The following is a 19,765-nucleotide window of genomic DNA, read 5'->3' on the forward strand; positions in this document are numbered from 1 at the left end:
TATAGGAGGAATATGGAAAGGTAGGAAGCCCAAATCTTGAAAGTGTTGGATGTGCCCACTGTAGAGGAGCTAACATAGTAATCTTAAACTGACAGAGGCCACTACGGGAAGGTGACTGCTGGGAAGTAGTGAAGAGGTCTGGTAGAGATGAACCAATTCAAGTTGTAATATACATGTGCATGGAAGCAATGCTACAAATCTCTCTGTATAATTATCCTTATCTCAAACTAACAAAAATCTCATGTCTTTCTTATTATCGCTTATTCTTCTCTTCAACAAAATTGGGGAAGAGGGCAGAACAGGTTCTGCCTGGAAGTTAGAGAGGGGAGGAGGAGAGAGGGGGTGAGGGGCAAAGGGAAGAGATGGCCCAAACAATGCATGCACACATGAATAAATGAATAAACAATAAAAAAAAAAGGACTAATTAGGCTAGAAAGATTAACAGTGATTATTCACTATCAAAGATTATTATACGCTTGCTCATTTTATACAGTGACCAGAAGAAAGACAAAAACCAAACTTTTGTAAAAATCCACTCATTAAAAAAAGCCGGGCACTGGAGGCTCAGGATTGTAATCCTAGATACTTGGGAGGCTGAGATCAAGGAGGACTGCCATTTGAGGCCAGTCTGGGAAAACAGTTTCTGAGACCATACCTTCAATATAACCAGAATTGCTCAAGCAATACAGCACCTGCTTTGTAAGCACAATACCCTGAGTGTGAACTCCAGTCCCATTAAAAAAAAAAACAAAAAACACAAGTATGGTGATACATGACTGTAATCCCCAAATTTGAAAGGCTGAAGGAGGATCATAAATTTGAGGTCAGCCTGGACTACATAGAAAGACCTTGTCTCAAAACAAACAAACAAACCAACAAACAGAAAATAAGGCTTGCCCAGGGCCACACAGCTGAGAAGCAGCACACAGGGTTCAGACCAAACCCTTTCCTGCTCCCATGGACCATCTCCCAGAGTGATGTCTGTTGTTTTCAGCTAAGCAAGATCCAGCTGGATCTCTGAGCACATCCCAAGCAGGTAGAAAACTTCCATCTTGTAGAGACCTGTACACCCAATCGATGGAGCCCCAGGCAGGGGAGATCTCACCTGGGAAAGAAGTCAAGCAGGACTGTGGAGAACCAGCAGACCCCAAGACATGACTCCCCTAGCTCCTACAGGCCAAGTCCCTGCAGGGGTCCAGCTTCAAAGACATATGACAAGGGCTGGCAGAGTGGCTCAAGTGGTAGAGCGCCTGCATAGCAAATATGATGCCCTGAATTCAAACCCCAATGCTGCCAAAAAACAAAAAAAGAAAATGACACATGGTTCTTGCACTGTCTGCAATGGTCTCCAAAGGCCCTACCACCACACTGACAAAAACCCTCAGTTTTGGCAAGATGTTTTCACCAAGGACTCTGGTGGATTTTTGCTGTTATCCACCAGAAGAACAGCCAAGGCACTGGGCCTGGAAAGCAAGGTCCTAGGGCTATGTGACTGAAACAGAACCATGCACCCAAGACACCCTGAGTTCCATCCTGGACACATACACTCAGCTTGAGGCTTCCCAAGAAGAATACAGCCAATCCCTGAGGGCTCAGGAGCAGGTAGCATTGCCCATCTATTTCTGAAGCTCTTATCCTGGGATCCCCAGGTCTTCAGAGACACATCGAAGAGCCAGATGCCTTATCCTGGCAGTCCAGGAGGCTCATTGTCCTACACCAAATGTGAATGATGTGTGTGCTAAAACATGGGCGCCCATGCTGTCTGTGAGCAGTTTACCTGCAGTATTCAATTAGGAATAAATAACAATATATTAACTAAGAAAGTTACTACTGGTGCCGGTGGCTGACACCTGTAATCCTAGCTGCTCAGGAGGCAGAGATCAGGATTGCTGTTCAAAGCCAGCCCAATCTCAAAAGAAACCCATCACAGAAAAGGGCTGGTGGAGTGGCTCAAAGTATAGCCCATGAGTTCAAACCCCAGTACCACAAAAAAACAAAACATAAGGATCATCTAAAAAAAGAAAACAGCCACATCTAAACAGTAAAAATAGTAACTTAAGATCATCAACTATCCAGGAATTATTTAAATTTCCCTTCTCTTTTTTTTAGCAGTACTGGGGGTTGAACTCAGGGCCTCACACTTGCTAAGCAGTTCTACCTCTTGAGCCACACTTCCAGCCCTTATCTGCGTTAGTTATTTTTCAGGTAGAGTCTCTTGTTTTTGTCTGGGACTTGCCTCAGACCTTCATTTTCCTACCTACGATCTCCCTCGTAGCTGGAACCTCAGGTGCACACCATCCGACCCAGCTTTTTATTGATTGAGATGGGAGTCTCACTAACTGTTTGGCTGGGCTGGCCTTGAGCCATGATCTTTCCACTCTTTGCTTCCTGTGTAGCTGGGATTACAGGTGTAAGCCACCTTACCAGGATTTGTTTGTTTTTGAGACAAGGTCTCACTATGTAGCCCAGACTGTCCTCAAATTCTTATCCTCCTGCCTCAGCCTGTTGAGCGCTGAATTTACAGGAGTGAGTCACCACACCTGGTTTCTATCATAATTTTTATTTTTTTTAATTTTTATTTTATTATTCATATGTGCATACAAGGCTTGGGTCATTTCTCCCCCCTGCCCCCACCCCCTCCCTTACCACCCACTCCGCCCCCTCCCTCTCCCCCCTACCCCCTCAATACCCAGCAGAAACTATTTTGCCCTTATTTCTAATTTTGTTGAAGAGAGTATAAGCCATAATAGGAAGGAACAAGGGTTTTTGCTGGTTGAGATAAGGATAGCTATACAGGCAGTTGACTCACATTAATTTCCTGTGCGTGGGTGTTACCTTCTAGGTTAATTCTCTTTGATCTAACCTTTTCTCTAGTTCCTGGTCCCCTTTTCCTATTGGCCTCAGTTGCTTTTAAGGTATCTGCTTTAGTTTCTCTGCGTTAAGGGCAACAAATGCTAACTAATTTTTTAGGTGTCTTACCTATCCTCACCCCTTCCTTGTGTGCTCTCGCTTTTATCATGTGCTCAAAGTCCAATCCCCTTGTTGTGTTTGCCCTTGATCTAATGTCCACATATGAGGGAGAACATACGATTTTTGGTCTTTTGGGCCAGACTAACCTCACTCAGAATGTCTGTCATAATTTTTAAAAGATAGAATTTGAACAGAATTCAAGAGAGATTCACACATAGCATTGACTAATTTTCTATATAAGAGGGCAATGCTTCTGATACTTCTGAGGATCCTTAACATTGCCTTAATTTGTTTTGTATTCAGGTTTAAATGCATAAACCTGAAAACCAGATATAAATTATAAATTCCTCAAATGAATGGCTTTCATAAATCTGTATCATCAAAAATATTATTGAGGCAAACCTATAGATAGTTTGAGAAACATTGCTCCAGTAATCTCTATCTTCATAGTTCATTTGAGATTAGTTGCATGGTGACCTGTGGAAGTTTTTTTTTGGTTTTTTGGGGTTTTTTTTGTCAGTTTGGGGTTTGAATTCCACCCTTTTCGTCTGTAAAGCAAGTGCTCTTCTGTTTGAGCCATGCTTTCAGTCCATTTTGCTCTGGACTTTTGAGATCTCCAGAACTATTTGCCCAGTCTAGCTTCACTTCAAGATCCTCCCCATCTCAGATTTCAAGTAGCTAGAATTACAGGTGTGAGCCACCAAGCCACCGATGTCCAGCTGTGTGAGAGCTTTGCATTATCACCTGTGGAGCTGCTTGATTTCATTGTTTAACGTTCATTTCTCAGTATATGTTTTGGCCACCTACAATATGCCAGTCACCTTTCCTAGGTCCTAGAAACACAAAGTGAACTTTTAAGAAGTTTGTACTGTCAGAACATCTGAAAATGAAGCTCTCTGAAAACAAGAACCAGCCCTTGTGCATCTTTCCTTTTTTTTGTTTGTTTGTTTGCAGTACTGGAGTTTGAATTTAGGCCCTACACCTTGAGCCACTCCTCCAGACCTTCTTTTGTGTGTGTGTGATGAATTTTTTTGAGATAGGGTCTGGCGAACTATTTGTCCACACTGGCTTTGAACCATGATCCTCTCCTCTTTGCCTCCTGAGCAGCTAGGATTACAAGTGTGAACCACGAGCACCCAGCCCCTGTGCATCTTTCTATGCCTCAAGAGGCCAGAGTGTCTACAAAGTTGGGACTCATCAATGCTCAGTAATTGATTAGACTTGAAAAACTTATGCTTTATTCTCTCAGTTAAATTTGGCAGGCAGACCTGGAGAGGAAGAACCACCTACTTTCTCTTTCCTGCTTTGAAGAAGAGGAACTGGTGGAGTGGCTCAAGTGGTAGGGCACCTGCCTAGCAAGTGTGAGGCTCTGAGTTCAAGCCCCAGGGCCACTAAAGAAGAAATAGGAATAGAAGGAGGAGGAGGAGAAGAAGAAGGAAGAAGAAGAGGAGATTCTGGGGGGAATGGGGGACAGTTATGGTGGAGGGAAAGTTGTTGGTGATACTGACAGGTGTGACAGCTGCTGTGTGGTAATTTGGAGCCAAACACATCATAAAGCTGACCTGGTCAGGTTCGGATCTTACAGTCAGAGTAACAGATGGGCAGCTATTATGGGTCAACAGTGATAGATAGGATTTGCTCAAAATAGCACAATACATTCAGCTCTTTGGGGACAATGGACATTTATCATTGAGGATTAATCATTTCATGAGTCCATTTCAAGGCTAACAGGGTTCTTTGCTTGCATTCTTTTTTCTTGTGTATCATTCCCTCAGCCCTGCTCATTCAGGAAGGGTTTGTTTCCAGGGCTATGTATCTAGCTATTGTGTATTTCATCATGGAACTACATAATGAATTAGTCCCAGTTCCTAAGTCTAACCTGCAACTCACTTTCTAGCATATGCTGGCCCTTACAACTGTCCCAACTAGAGATACTCTGCTTGCACTGTGAGATGACATCAAGTACAAATTTCAGTAATAATACCTAAATGGATTAGACATTAACAGACAATAGCACATTTTAAAGCAGTAAATTGAATATATTTAATACCCATATAATATATTTAAGGTATTCAATATTAAATATATATAATGTTAAATATATTAAACCTTAATGGGTAGGCTAGGCACCAGTGGCTCACACCTGTAATCCTAACTACTTGGGAGGCTGAGATTGGGAAGATCATGGTTTGAGGCCAGCCAAGGGAAATACTTTGTGAGACCCCCATCTCCAAAATAACCAGAGAAAAATGGACTGGAGATGTGGCTCAATCAGTGGAACACCTGCTTTGCCAGTGTGAAGGTCTGAGTTCAAATTCCAGTTGCCCCACCCCAAAATCTCAAAGTGCAAAGGCCTCAGGAAGAGTATAAAACACATGTCAGGGCTGGGTCATAGGTTAAGAGGAGCAGTGCTTGCCTTGCATGCACAAGTCCCTGGGTTCAGTCCCCAGCCCCACAAAAAAACAAAAAGCACATGGTGGTGAGCACATTGCAACTGTCCAGGAGGATATGACCATAAGGACACTAAAAAAACAGGGAGCTGTATTGTAATTACATAAGTGTGGGGTGTTTATTATTATTTGTGTTCATCGCTGACAGCTGTAAATACAGAGATCAGGTTTGCACACCTGAGAATCCCACTTGTGCAACTCAGTGACCAATATCACTATCACTGCCAGGAATTTGCTAGAAATGCAGAATTCCAGACATCTGAGTCAGCACTGGAATTTTTTTAAATCTCCAAATGGAGCCTGACTTGGTGCTCCAAGTCAGACCTTGGAGCACTTGAGAGACAGCAGCAAGAGGATTTTGAGTTCAAGAGCAGCCTAGGCTATACAGCAAGACCCTTCTCAAAAAAGCCAAATGTATATATTTATTAAATATGTAATAACCTAGTATTACATAATAAATAATGAATATTACATTATATATTTGTTTATTGTACTATGTTTGATATGTAATTTTAATATAATTATGATTATTATATTTAATTGTATTTAACATATATAAGGCATATATCATATTAATTCTTATATTATTAAATTTATTATATTATTGCATAATAATTTATATATATTATGAATACATATATAGAATCTCCAAGTAATTGTAATATATATATTTAGAGAGAGAGAGATCAATGAAACTAGATGGACAAATAACTTGAAAAGATTCCTGCAAGAGAAGCACAGATCTAGGATAACTCAGATACAAGAAGAGGAGAGCAATGAACAAAAAGGCAGAGTGACACCTATAGCCCTGATACAGGCTGTTCATAGTCACTCATATTCAAGACAAAAACAGTGGCAATTACTGGGTGCCAGTGGCTCACACCTATAATCCTAGCTACTCAGGAGGCAGAGATCAGTAGGATAGCAGTTCAAAGTCATCCCGAGCAAGTAGTTTGTGAGACCCTGTCTCAAAAAACAAAACCCATCACAAAAAAGGCCCAAAGTTCAACTCCAATACCACAAGAAAAAAAAAGAAGCCCAGTGACAACCAAATCAAGTCTGATTTGATGTCAGACAAAAGTTTCAAAATGACTAAGATGCTTATTTGGAATATGTGTTTATGCTCACAGTATATACATGAAGATATTCATCATTCAGTATATTTATTTAATCCCAGCACTTTAATGAGGATCATTAGTTTGAAGCCAATGTGGGCTACATAAAGAGCTCTGGGCCAGCCTAGGCTACACAGTGAGTCTCTGTTTTAAGAAAAATATAAATAAAATAAAATGTTACAAAATAAACAAAAACACTACCACCATTCATGATGAGCTTGCCTTAAGCAAACATACACTGCTGTCAATGAACTTTGTGTTTTTCGAGACGTCCCCCAACAGGGATGATTCATATCCTGGGATCTAAGAACACACTTTATAAAAAAGCAAGGGAGGGATGATAGAGTGGTTCAAGTAGTAGAGTGCCTGCCTGGCAAGGCCCTGAGTTCAAACCCCATGCTACCAAATTAAAAAAAAAAAAAAAAAAAAAGCAAAGGGCATCACAGGGCATATAATTTTTGAAGTTTAAATGCATACCATCATGAAAATTCAGAACATGCTGGGATATATTGAGAAGGTCTCACAGTATTCTAAGAGAAGGGAAAACAGGTCAGAGTTAAGGATCAGGAGTGAGAAGAGCTTTAAGCATTTCCACAGCAAGCATGGAAGCAAGAAGACAATGGAAGAACGCCATCACAGTTCTGAAGACAAATTATTTTTATTTTCAAATTCTATACCAATTGAAATATTAATTAATATAGGATGGAATATAGACATTTTCAGATACAAAATTTTTTGAAGACAAAATTCTTCCCAGAAAACTCTTTTGCAGAAAGCTCTGCATGTGCTTCATTAAAATACAGACATAAACCAACAAAGAAGGCATGGAGCCTAGAAAACAGGGAAGAAAATCAGAATTAGGCTGGGAGCATAGCTTGGGGGTAGAGCACTGCCTGGGATGAGCAAGGCCCTGCATTCTCTCCCTGGCACCACAAATAAAACAAAATGAAACAAAACAAGAGCAAGGGAAGAGAAAGTCAAAGAGCTGCATGCTATGAAGAAGACAAACACTCCTGCAGGACAGGTGGGAAGACATGGAAGACACTCCTGAACGATAAAACTGACAGACTCCTTGATGTCAGTGAGCATGTTACGAGACTCAGTAGCCGGGAGTAGTGGCTCATGCCTGTTATCCCAACACTCAGGAGGATCAAGAAAATTGGAGGCCAACCTAGGCTACTTGGTAAGACCCTGTCCCAAAAAACAGAGAGGGCTGGGGTGTGATTCAAGGGAGACCCTAACTTTAAACTCTAGTACTGCCCAAAAAAAAATAAGACAGGCTGACAAAGCAGATTAACTAGCTGCCCCAAATCGCACAACTTCTAAGAAGCAGCACTGGGGCTGAAACCAAGGCATATGACTCCAGAGACTTTCTTGGAACCAGTGTTCCACAGCAGATTCCCCCACAGCACACAAAATTTGCCAATCAAGAAAAAGCAGAGCACGCTGGCACCTGTGGCTCACACCTATAATCTTAAACTATTCAGGAAGCAGAGATCAAGAGGATCGTGGTTGGAAGCCAGCACCAGACCAGTAGTTTGACAGACCCTATCTCAAAAAAAACCCAACAGAAAAAGGGATGGTGGAGTGGCTCAAGAGGTAAGAGCATCTGCCTAGCAAGTGTGAGATCTTGGGTACAAACCCCAGGGCTGCTATAAATAAATAAATAAATAAATAAATAAATAAATAAATAAGGAACATTGGGCAAAAAAGAATGGAGAGAGAGAGAAATAACTCTGAGTCCCACAGTGTCTGGGAATCTGGTTGTCAGTTTGCCATTTATATGTGGGTGTCTGAGGTAAATTAATTACCTTTCCTGAGTCTTTAGCTTCCTTGTCAATAAAGTGGAGGTGCTAATGATATCTATTACATTGAGTCATTATAGCAGGTGAGTTATTGTATAGGAAAGACTGAGTGTCTACTTGAAAGCCAAGTTCAGTTTTTAAAAATAGGAATAAACCTTAACTCTATGAAACATTTAGTGGTTATATTTAGAATTACAGAAAACATATTTTGATAACAGGAAAGTGCATTTAGAAGCTTCTTTCCAAAAAAAAGGTCTAAAATCACTTTAAAGTAATGTTAGGAAATTTATAATATTGGCCATATATGTCCACCAATCTGCCTGGACACATAGATGATAAATAGGACATCGGGAGTATTTTCATTGAGTTACTAATCTCCTTCCCTGAGTAGTATATGATTAGTATTAAGAGAAACAGTATCACAACTCTGATACATACATCTATAGGTCCCTAAATGTTTTCAATTATTTGTTAATTCACTTGTAATACTTTTCAGAAGACAGACTCTGGCACTATGCCTTCTTCCTCCTCATTCCCAGAAAGCCTGACTGGGAACTAGACTGGGGAGGGTTCTAAATCATATTTGAAAGAAAAATTGTGTAAATGTTTGTCTGCATATGCATCAAACATTTTAAAACAGCATTTAGCAGTCTACTACCATTGATTCTTTCTTAGGAGGGGCCCAAAGGAATGAAGGACAGAGATGGGGCATTTTCATATCAATTCGTAACTTGAATTTTGAACTGTGTGACTTAATTCTCTATTTGGAAGATAAAAAACAAAGCAAATAACTTATATCTGTTGTGCCTCTCCTTGCTTCCAGATTAGTCTCCTACCTCACTGTCTTGGGCCTTGGATGACACTAGGACTCACTTGCTTTGGCTTAGATTCAAAACAGCATTATTTTAATTAAACAAAAGACTTCCAGTTTACAGGAATTCATTCCCCCACACACACCAAAATAAGTGAATAAATATGCAAAGTTTAACTAATAAGAGCAAAAAAGTGAAATAGTTCAATGCTGTGATGGTATTAATACTACAGAGAACTCATGTGTACTTTTTTTACCCCAGGGTGGGCCAGATAATTCCTGAAACAGAAATGTGTTCCAGAGCTGGAGGTGTCACTCAAGTGGTAGAGCACCTGCCTACCACGTCCTTTTGCCCTGAGTTCAAAAGGAGGGAAGGAGGGAAGGAGGGAAGGAAGGAAGGAGAGAAGGAAGGAAGGAGGGAAGGAAGGAAGGAAGGAGAAAGGGAAGGGAGGAGGGAAAGAGAGGAGGAGAGAGGGGGGAAGGGGAGGGAAAGGAAAATAAAAAATATTCAAGAATCAGCTTCAAGAGCCAGACATGGAATTCCTCCCTCTTGAGGCTGAGGCAGTAGGACTGGAATTAGAAACTAGTCTGGGCTGCATAGCAAGACCCTGTCTCAAACAAAACAACAACAAAGATTCAACTTCACGATTTAGGATTCCATCAAACAATCAAATGGTAGCCACAGAGCCTTATGATAACTGTAGAACCTAAGCATAGGTCTTTCTACATGAAGTATTCACCCACAGCAGTGCCAGCAGTTTGTTCCCTTGTTTATTAAACAAAAAGAAAAGAATTGATGACCTATCCACATATCATCTCTTCAGGTAAGGCCATGCAATTTTACCAGTTTTGAGACTGAATTTATAAGTTGATCACCTTTGTGTTAAAAGGAAAGAGAAGCTTCCTTTTTTAAAAAAAAATCTGTCTGGGATCATGTAAAAAAGATACATATCCTAGCTACCTGTATGAAATTTAAGCATTATGTTTATGCATTACATCACCCATCTAAGTAAGTACTCCTGCCTGATTTAGAAGGGACTCTTTCTTGACCACAGAAAAACAGTTTAAACTGCTGGTTCAGATGGTGCCAGAAAATGTCATAAATATGAATCTTAAACTTATTTTTCTCCCTTTTCTTCCACTTCTTCTGGAAATTGAATTCAATAGTCATCAGGCCATGTGTCAAATTAGAGGGCCCAGCTATTAAGTTTACCTTCCTTCTAAGGGAGGGAAATGGAGCAACACAGACAGAAGCTTCTGTTGGCCTCTCATGGCTCTCTTCAGTGCTCAGGGGAAGAAAATTCCATTTCTGGTAATGCTGATTTACTTTTATTTCAGACCAGAGAAGCCCAAGAATTACAGCTTTTTTAACTGTGGTGGGAATGAATCAAGCATTCTGAATCAGTTTTCTTTGAGAAGTCTTTTCTGTACACCCACTTGCAAAGGAACAGTTGCTTTGAGTCAATCCTGAAGCCCAGAATCTGCCTCTTTTTTCTGGTTTCTGTACTGTGAAAAGCTGGACAGAAGGGCACATGCAAAGACTCAACCATCATTGCCACAAAATTGTGATCAACAAGGCCTCAGAGTGTAGCTCAGTGGTACAGTGCCTGCTTAAAATGCACAAGACCCTAAGTTTGATATTAGAATAGACAAGAGTAAAATAAACCTTTAAAAAAAAAAAGCAAAGGAAGCTGGGTGGGTGTGGTGATACAGACCTATAACCCTCAGCAGAAGAGTTGTGAGTTCCAGGCCAGGCAGGACTATATAGGCGACTGTCTCAACAAACAAACAAACAAACAGCTAGGCACAGGTGGTTCATGCCTGTAATCCTAGCTATTCGGGACGCAGAGATCAAGATGATCGAAGTTCGAGATCAGCCCAGACAAAATAATTCAAAAGACCCTCTCTTGACAGAATCAGCACCTGATCCTTGCTGGGAGGACAATGCAGGGACCCTTCACTCATGAAATTCCAAACTCAGCAGCCGACCAAAACTGCCTCCTATCAATGCACCTCATCTGAATACCTAGATGTAGAGAGAATTTGCCAGGGCTCGCATGTTACTCAGACTCCAGGTGTTCTTAGACTAAATTATTTTCTTTACTGAGGTCTGTGATAGTTGTGGTTTCTGGGTCTCTTATTTCTTTTGTCTCATCCCACCGCCTATACCACACACACTAACATGGTGAAGACTGCATCACTGGAGACTGAGACTCACTTCATAAAAACATTCTGTGATGATGTGTTCCACAAATATTAACCCTGTTTCATGATCAACACACTTATTCTGCATCCATACTCACACTGCAGTGTTCACATAATTCTGACGCTACTTTGGAACTATTTGTTAAATTGACAGCAAAGCATGCACAACTATTTTGTAGTGTTCCCACAATTAGGACTTGTGTTACCACAATTAGGCCTGGGATTCTAACTCTTGTAACAAATTCATACTACTTCATATCCACAAGAGTAACTAACACCAGCTCACTTAAGAATAAATATTATAAGAAAAAAAAAAAAAGACCCTGTCTTGGAGCAAACACACACACAAAAAGGGCTGGTGGAGAGGCTCAAGTGGTAGAGCTCCTGCCTAGCAAGTATGTGAAGCCCTGAGTTCAAACTCCAGTAAAGTCAAAACAAACAGACAAAAATAATTATAGTCAATGCTTCAAAAGTCCAGTGATTCTTCTACCTTCTCACATCCTCTTGGGCTTGTAGCATTTAATCCCTCTAGCACTGCTTTTGGTAAGTCTCTAAATTATTCCTCCCTTGAAATCCTGTCTCCTAACTGATTTTCTTATTTTCTTGTAGCCTTCTATGGAAGGCAAGTCAAATCAGTCCACTCCTTACAAATGTCTAACCCTTCAGTACCTGTGAGTTTCACAGCCAGGGAGGCAGAATTCTTCAAGAGTTCTATAGATCTGTGAAATTTTATATATAAGTACATTAGAGTTTTCCTAGCAAGAAGGTATATAAAGTTCAAGAGTAATCAAAAGAAGTTATTGGGGATTTTTTGGGTTTTGGTAGTACTGGAGTTTGAACTCAGGGCCTTGTCCTTACAAAGCAGGTGCTCTACCACTTGGACCATACCACCACCCCTCAAAAGAGGCCTAGGTCCCAGAAACAATTTAAAATTTGCCTGAAGGACTGGGATGTAGCTCAGTAGTACAATGATTGCCTAGCATGCTCAAGACTCCCTGGGTTGAAACCCCAGCACTGCCAAAAAACAGTCTGCGCTCATCCACTACCATATTCTATATAACAGGCTCTGATCTTATTAGAGTTGCTAAAATGAACTGAAATGAACCACATTTTTCTTTTGTGTTTCATATTGCACTGTTCCTTGAATCAAAACACCTTCAAAGCCGGGTGCCGGTGGCTCACACCTGTAATCCTAGCTACTCAGGAGGCAGAGATCAGGAAGATCGTGTTTCAAAGCCAGCCTGGACAAATAGAAAAAAAAAACCCTTCACCAAAAAGGGCTGGTGGACTTCAAGGTGTAGGCCCTGAGTTCAAGCTCCAGTACCACAAAAATAAAACAAAACAACACTTCCAATTTTTCTTTCCATTCCTTGGTTTCAGCATCTTACTTGTGGGGAATTTCCTGTCTGGTGTTTGAAGTTCATTCAGGTACTTTCTGTGGATTCTCATAGGTATCTATAACTATATCTATCTACAGACAAATCTATGAACATGTTCTCTGAGACTGTGAGTTGTTTGAAGACAGATTGTATTTTGGTGTGATAGACCACCTTCCAACCCAAATTGTTTTAAGCCCTAATCTCTGAACCCTGGGACAATGTTATTTTACATAACCAAAGGGACTTTGAAGATGTGACTAAATTGGGGATCTTGAAATGGGAAAGATACCCTAAACTATCCCAGCATGCCTGATATCATTAGGGTTAGAAAGGGTTTGGGTGCTGTCTCAGTCTGAGTAGTTTAGGGAAAGGGATCCATTGCACATAAGTTCAGCAGACATTAACAGTGCTCCAAAGATCAACTTACATAAGGCAGGTATGGGAGAAATGGGTGTGTCTTCAGTCCAGTTCAAAGGTTCAGCTGCAGGTTTGTCAGAGATCTGATTAAAAATGGCCTCCTGGCTTCATATTAAGTGCCTTAAATGAATGATTCTCAATTTGGGTTTTTTTTTTTTTTTTTTTTTGGTAGTACTGGGGTTTGAACTCAGGGACTCATGCTTGCAGATACACTATACTTGAGCCACTCTGCCAGCCCATTTTGTGTTGGGCATTTTTGAGACAGGGTCTCATGAACTATTTGCCAGGCTGGCTTCAAACCAAGATCCTTCTATCTCTGCCTGCTGAGTAGCTAGGATTACTGGTGTGAGCCACCAGAGCCCGGCTGGGTTTTTTTCCCCTTGACAGTTATACTACACAAAGGTTGTGGTAATTTATTGCAGTAGCAAAAAGAACTAACGCACTTGTTTATCCTGGTATTTCAGATCTCAGTAAAGAACTGAGTTCAAACCAGGCTCTGGTGACTCACGCTTGTAATCCTAGCTACTTAGGAGGCAGAGATCAGGAGGATTGCAGTTCGAAGCCAGCCCAGGGTAAACAGTTTGAGATCCTATCTCAAAAAAACCCACCACAAAAAGAGGGCTGGTGGAATGGCTCAAGTAGTAAGATTGAGTTCAAACCCCAGTTTGAAAAAAATGTCTGAATTCAAAATAAGTAAACTTTCTCCTGGAAAAATTTCTTTCTAAAGCTGAGAGAGGTTAACGTTCAAACCATGTCAGTTGCCCACTTTAGTTGTCAGGTGTGGTGGTACATGACTATAATCTGAGGCAGGAGGGTCTCTGTTTCAAGTTCAGCCTGGGCTATATAGTGAGACCCTGTCTCAAAAGAAAAACTAATGCCAGGCACGGTGGCTCATGCCTGTAATTCTAGCTATTTGGGAAGCTTAGAGGAAGAAGATTGAGGCTCCAGGTCAGCCCAGGCAAATAGTGCACAAGACCCCATCTCCAAAAAAAACAGAGCAAAATGGACTGGAGGTGTGGCTCAAGAGATACTGTGCATGCTTTGCAAGTGTGAAATACTGAGTTCAAACCCCAGTCTCACTAAAAAAAAAATTTTAAAAAAACCAGAAGAAAAACTAAGGCTGGGAATGTAGCTCAGTGGTAGAGCTCTTGCTTAACACACAGAGGAGCCTGGACTCAATCTCCAGCACCAAAAGAAAAACAAGGACTAAATTAAGTACCTACCTTAATTGATTAAAAATTTAATCAAATGTTCTTTCCTAACTCCTTTGTCTAATTAGAATGTGCTGAGATTATAGGCATGCACACCATGCCCAAAAGAAATAATCTATTTTAACTCTCATGATCCTTTGGAAGAAACAGGAAAACAATAAGGATAGATTAAGAAACTGGAAGTCTGTGGCTCACACCTGTAATCCTAGCTACTTGGGAGGCTGAGATTAGAAGGAACATGGTGTGAGCCCAGCCTGGGCACTGAAGATATGTCTCAAGTGACAGAAGGATGTATTAAGAAAAATGATAGATTGTGGTCCTTTCTGCAAGGAGGTAGTGTTTGATTTAATATCTGAACTTTAACTAGTAAACTTTAAGCAGACAAAGGAGTTAGGTAGAATGAGCATTCAGCCATTGGAGGATGAGAAGGCTGGTGAGCACAGAGGAAAGAAAAGAAAGCCAATTTCTCTGAAGATTGGAGAGCAAGGACGAGCATAGAGGAGATCCTAAAGGCACAGGTGAAATTCTGGCCCTGCAGCACCTGGTAGAGGGAGTTCACTGGGGAGAACAATGGAGAAAGGGGCTGGGGGTATGACTCAGTGGAAGAGTGCTTGTCTGCCATGCCCAAGACCCTGAGTGTCCCTAGTACAGCAAAAAGCAAAAGAAGGAGAAGGAAAAGGAAACGTGGAAGGACTAAAGGGCTATGACAAGAGATGGCATGGTGGGAAATGGAAATATCCTGTTTAACTTTCGTGTGTGGGAGATGGAATTTGAACTCAGGGCTTCACATTTACAAAGCAGGCACTCCACTGCTTGAACCATGCCTCCCCTATTTAACTTTTAAAGAGCCACTTACTTTTTCTACCCCGGCCTAACCTTGTGCAGCCTTCTGACCTAGCTGAATTTCCACTCCACCCTAATCTTGCTCATCTCTGAGGACAGAATGCCAGTTGACTGAGAGCTCCTCTTTAGGGGGTTAGCAGAGGCCAGTTAGATCTAAGGTGGCTGCCAGAACGATGCCAGAGACCCTCCAACTTCATTATAATTCCATCTGCATGCTACATGCCACTATGACAGCTGAATTGCCTTGAGATGACCACAAAGAACAATAAAAAGGCTGTGTGCTTGTTAGGCAGGCTCTCTACCACGTGAGCCATTCTGCCAGTCCTTTTTGTGTTGGGTATTTTAGAGATAGGGTCTGTGGAACTATGTGCCTTGGTTGGTGTCAAATTGTGATCCTTCTGATCTCTGCCTCCTGAGTAGCTAGGATTACAGGCATGAGCCACTGGAGCCTGGCTTTTTATTTCTTTTTAATTATTTGAGGCGGCATCTCACTATGTAGCCCAGACTGGCCTAGAACTCGTGATCCTCATGCCTCTTCCTCCCAGTGCTGGTATGAGTATGTACCACCATACATGGCTTTGATCTTTCAATATTTACTTTTAGTGATACTTTTAATAATATTCCCTCCAGAAAAACACCTGATGATGTCATATTTAAACTCAATTCTTTCACCAGTAGTTTATTTTCTAACTCAAAAAACTTAGTGTATTTGTCAAAAATATGACAGCAAACTTCTCTTTCCTTCTGTTATATGATTTTTATAGTGTTTTTAATGTTCTATACTTTCACTTAAAAAAACTAAACATTTCAAGATAATTTATTCAAAAGTAATTCATTAATTATCTACTATGCATTAGATTTAAGAATGAGTAATAAAGATACATCCTCTGCCTTCAAGAACTTAATGGGGAACCACTGAGTAATTAAATAAATGATAAGGCTGGGCATGTGGCTCAAGTGGTACAGCACTTGTCTAGCAAACCCCAGTACTGCAAAATAAATGAGATAAAATAAACAAATTATGATTTTCATTGTCAGGTCAACTTGATTTGAATCTGGGTCCTAGAAATATTAGTTCTGTTTCTTCAGGCAAAGTAGCCCCTTTGAGCCTTGGTTTTCTGAAGGACCCTTCTTTGGGTCCAGATGTGACTTAGTTTGGAAGTCTCTCCCTCACCTTATAATGACAGATTCCCTCTAGCACTGACTCTTGTGGGTCCCTGTTCTTTGTACAAGTTGGATCTCTATTTGTTCATTACCTATATTCCTTACAATGTACAAGAGCTATGTAAGGGCCAGGGACCTACCTATTCTTTTCACCAGGGTCCTAAAACAGTCCCTGGCACATAGAAGTTACTACTGCCCCTGGGATCAAAAGACAGTTATTTGTTTCCCTTCCTTGCTTGACTTAGGCAGCTTTCTCTCATCTGTTCAGTCTTCAATGCTGTGTCTTTCATTTATCTGTATCCCCACCCACAATATCAGTACAAACAGTGTTCTAGTCACTTTTTACCATGACAGACACAGACACTGGCTCCTTTAAGAACTCTTAACACCCTTTGATCAAATATAAGACCAGACTGGGAGCACAGCTCAACGGTAGTCCTTGTTTAGCAAGTACAAGGTCCTGAATTCAATGACCAAAAGAGATGGAGAGAGAAAAAGAAACAGAGAGAGCGAGCTAGAAAGTTACCTACCTAGGGGCTGGGGGTGTAACAGTGCTTGTCTAGCATGTGCAAGGTTCTGGGTTTGATCCCTAGCAGCACAAAAAATAAACAGGGCCAAAGGCATGGCTTAAGTGGTATAGTGCTTGCCTATGAGGCCCTGGGTTCAATCCCCAGTATGGCAAAAAAAAAAGTTCTTTTTGGGTGAGACTGTGTCACTGTGTCACTTAGTTAACTATCTTCACAGTAGAATTTTAATCACTACTGACTATCTTGCAAATCAGAAAGACTCAAATTAACTTCCTTCCATTCCTTTATTTTAGGTGGCAAAGTCTGAAAGTCCATCCCTCTTTCTGTGGTACCTATAGGCAAAACTGAAATTGTAAATACAAATCAAGAACAGCTTCTAGTGAGGCACATTGATTTTGAGGTCAAGGATAGGGGTTTTTGTGCACTACGATAGGGAAAATAATAGATGAATAGAACTTGTTATGAAGAAAGAATGTTAGACTGAAATACTAGGTAATAAATAACATAGCTAGAGAGGATTTTCTTTTGAGTTACTCAGTTAGACTTCTTCTCAAAGACTGATGATATCATGTTTTTCAATCCTGTGCTGGTCCTTAGGCCAGCCTTTGGTCAAGAAATTTTTATATTTCAAAGCCATTCATTTGAGAATATTGCTCTTAGAAAGAATATAAAAACAGAAGCCTTTGGCTGGGGTGATGGAGGCTCAGGCCTGTGGCCCTAGTTACCCAGGAGGCAGATATCAGGAGGATCATGATTTGAAGCCAAATAGTTCATGACACCGTATCTTGGAAAAAAAAAAAAATCACACACAAAAAAAGGACTGGCAGAGGGTTTCAAGTGTTAAGAATGCTTGCCTACCAATTGTGAGATCCTGAGTTCAAACACCAGTTCTGCCAAAAAAAAAAAAAAAAAAAAAGTCTGAAGCCTTTGATTCTGTTGGATGATTAAATGTTATTCAATGAAAAATAAGTGCCAAGTAGGTAAGAGACTGTACCGACTTCTCCCTGTAGAGAGATATTGGAGGTGACAGGCTCATGCTGGCTTGCTGAGAACTACTGCCTTTCACAGTAGCATGAAAGATTAGTTTGGCAAGAAAGAGGAGAACCCAGGAACTCCTTGCTCAGGACTTCTCCTGACTTACCACTCTTCCAAACCCAAACCCTAGATAAAATGATGAAATAAAAGCAAAGCTAAGTGTGGTGGTTCACTCCTGTAATCCCAGCACTTGGAAGGGAGAGGCAGAGGGATCAAGTTTGAAGCTACAGAGAGATCTGTCTCAAAAAAAATTGTTTTTTGGAGGGGACCAGGAACTAGAGAAAAGGTTAGATCAAAAAGAATTAACCTAGAAGGCAACACCCACGCACAGGAAATCAATGTGAGTCAATGCCCTGTATAGCTATCCTTATCTCAACCAGCAAAAACCCTTGTTCCTTCCTATTATAGCTTATACTCTCTCTACAACAAAATTAGAGATAAGGGCAAAATAGTTTCTGCTGGGTATTGAGGGGGTGGGGGGGAGAGGGAGGAGGCAGAGTGGGTGGTAAGGGAGGTGGTGGGGGCAAGGGGGAGAAATGACCCAAGCCTTGTATGCACATATGAATAATAAAACAATTAAAAAAAATTTAAAAATAAAGTTTTTCTGGGGCATGGCTCAAGTGGTAGAACACCTGCCTACCAAGTGTACAGCACTGAATTCAAACCCCAGTACAGCCAGTAAAAATAAGTTGAAATCAGCATAATGAAAGCCACCACATGCTGTTTCAAAAAGGGGGAAGAAGGTGGAAATGGAAATAATGGAGAGGTGAACTGTTCAAGGAGCATTATACACTACACGGGATTACCACAGTGAAATTCCTCGTATTATTAATGATGCTAATTCAAAAATAAAATAAAAAAGTGAGCAGAGAAACACACTATGTTGTACAAATACATAAGAAAAAAGAGCCAGGCATTCACGCCTGTAATCCTAGCTACTTAGGAGGCAGAGATCAAGAGGATCGCAGTTTGAAGCCAACTCAGGCAACTAGTTTCTCAAGACCCTATCTCAAAAAAACCCTTCACAAGAAAGGGCTGGTGGAGTGGCTCAAGGTGTAAGCCCTCAGTTCAAGCCCCAGTACTGCAAAAAAAAGAAAAAAAGAAAGGATCTTGACATGAAAAAAGAAAAAGTTGATCAGAAAACATGAGGAATGAGTACAAATGAGCCAAGAAGCTGGAAAGAACAGAATACAGTTGAAGGAGGGGGCTGGCAGAGTGGCTCAAGTAGTAGAGCACTCGCCTGGTAAGCATGAGGCCCTGAGTTCAAACCCAAGTACCACCACATTAAAAAAAATAAATAAAATAAAAGACCGAGAAGAAAGGAGAAAGATGAAGACAAAACAAGAAGGTAGAGAAAGATCAAAATTAGGAATAGGCACAACTCAAGTGGATTTCTACAAATGTATTGTCAGGAGACAGCCTCCAGCTCTGAGCCCTGGGGTCCCCAGTGTACAGAACACCATTGCCCAATACTACAGTCTTGGTGGAACAGCCCACAGCCAATGACTGACTAATCGAGGGAACAGGGCAGGAGAACTCTAAAATTTTAGCTCCAGAACATTGCTTGATGGTTGGCCAGACTGTCAACAGTCTTACTTCTCCCTTTCGGTAATTCTGCTTTCTTCCCTCCTTTCTCTAGATGTCAAATAACTCTCCCCAAAATCCTGCCTCTATCTAAAGGCCAGCTTCCTGAAGAATGCTTCCTGAACATTGTTCTTTGGAAAGGCTAAGACTAAACGAGAAAACTCAAAACCACAACATGGAATCTAAGAGAAAATAGCTATTGACACAATAGACAAAAAAATTAAAAATGCCGTGATACCTTGGAAATAT

Source organism: Castor canadensis, chromosome 5, assembly GCF_047511655.1.
Source record: "Castor canadensis chromosome 5, mCasCan1.hap1v2, whole genome shotgun sequence".
NCBI classification, from domain to species: domain Eukaryota; kingdom Metazoa; phylum Chordata; class Mammalia; order Rodentia; family Castoridae; genus Castor; species Castor canadensis.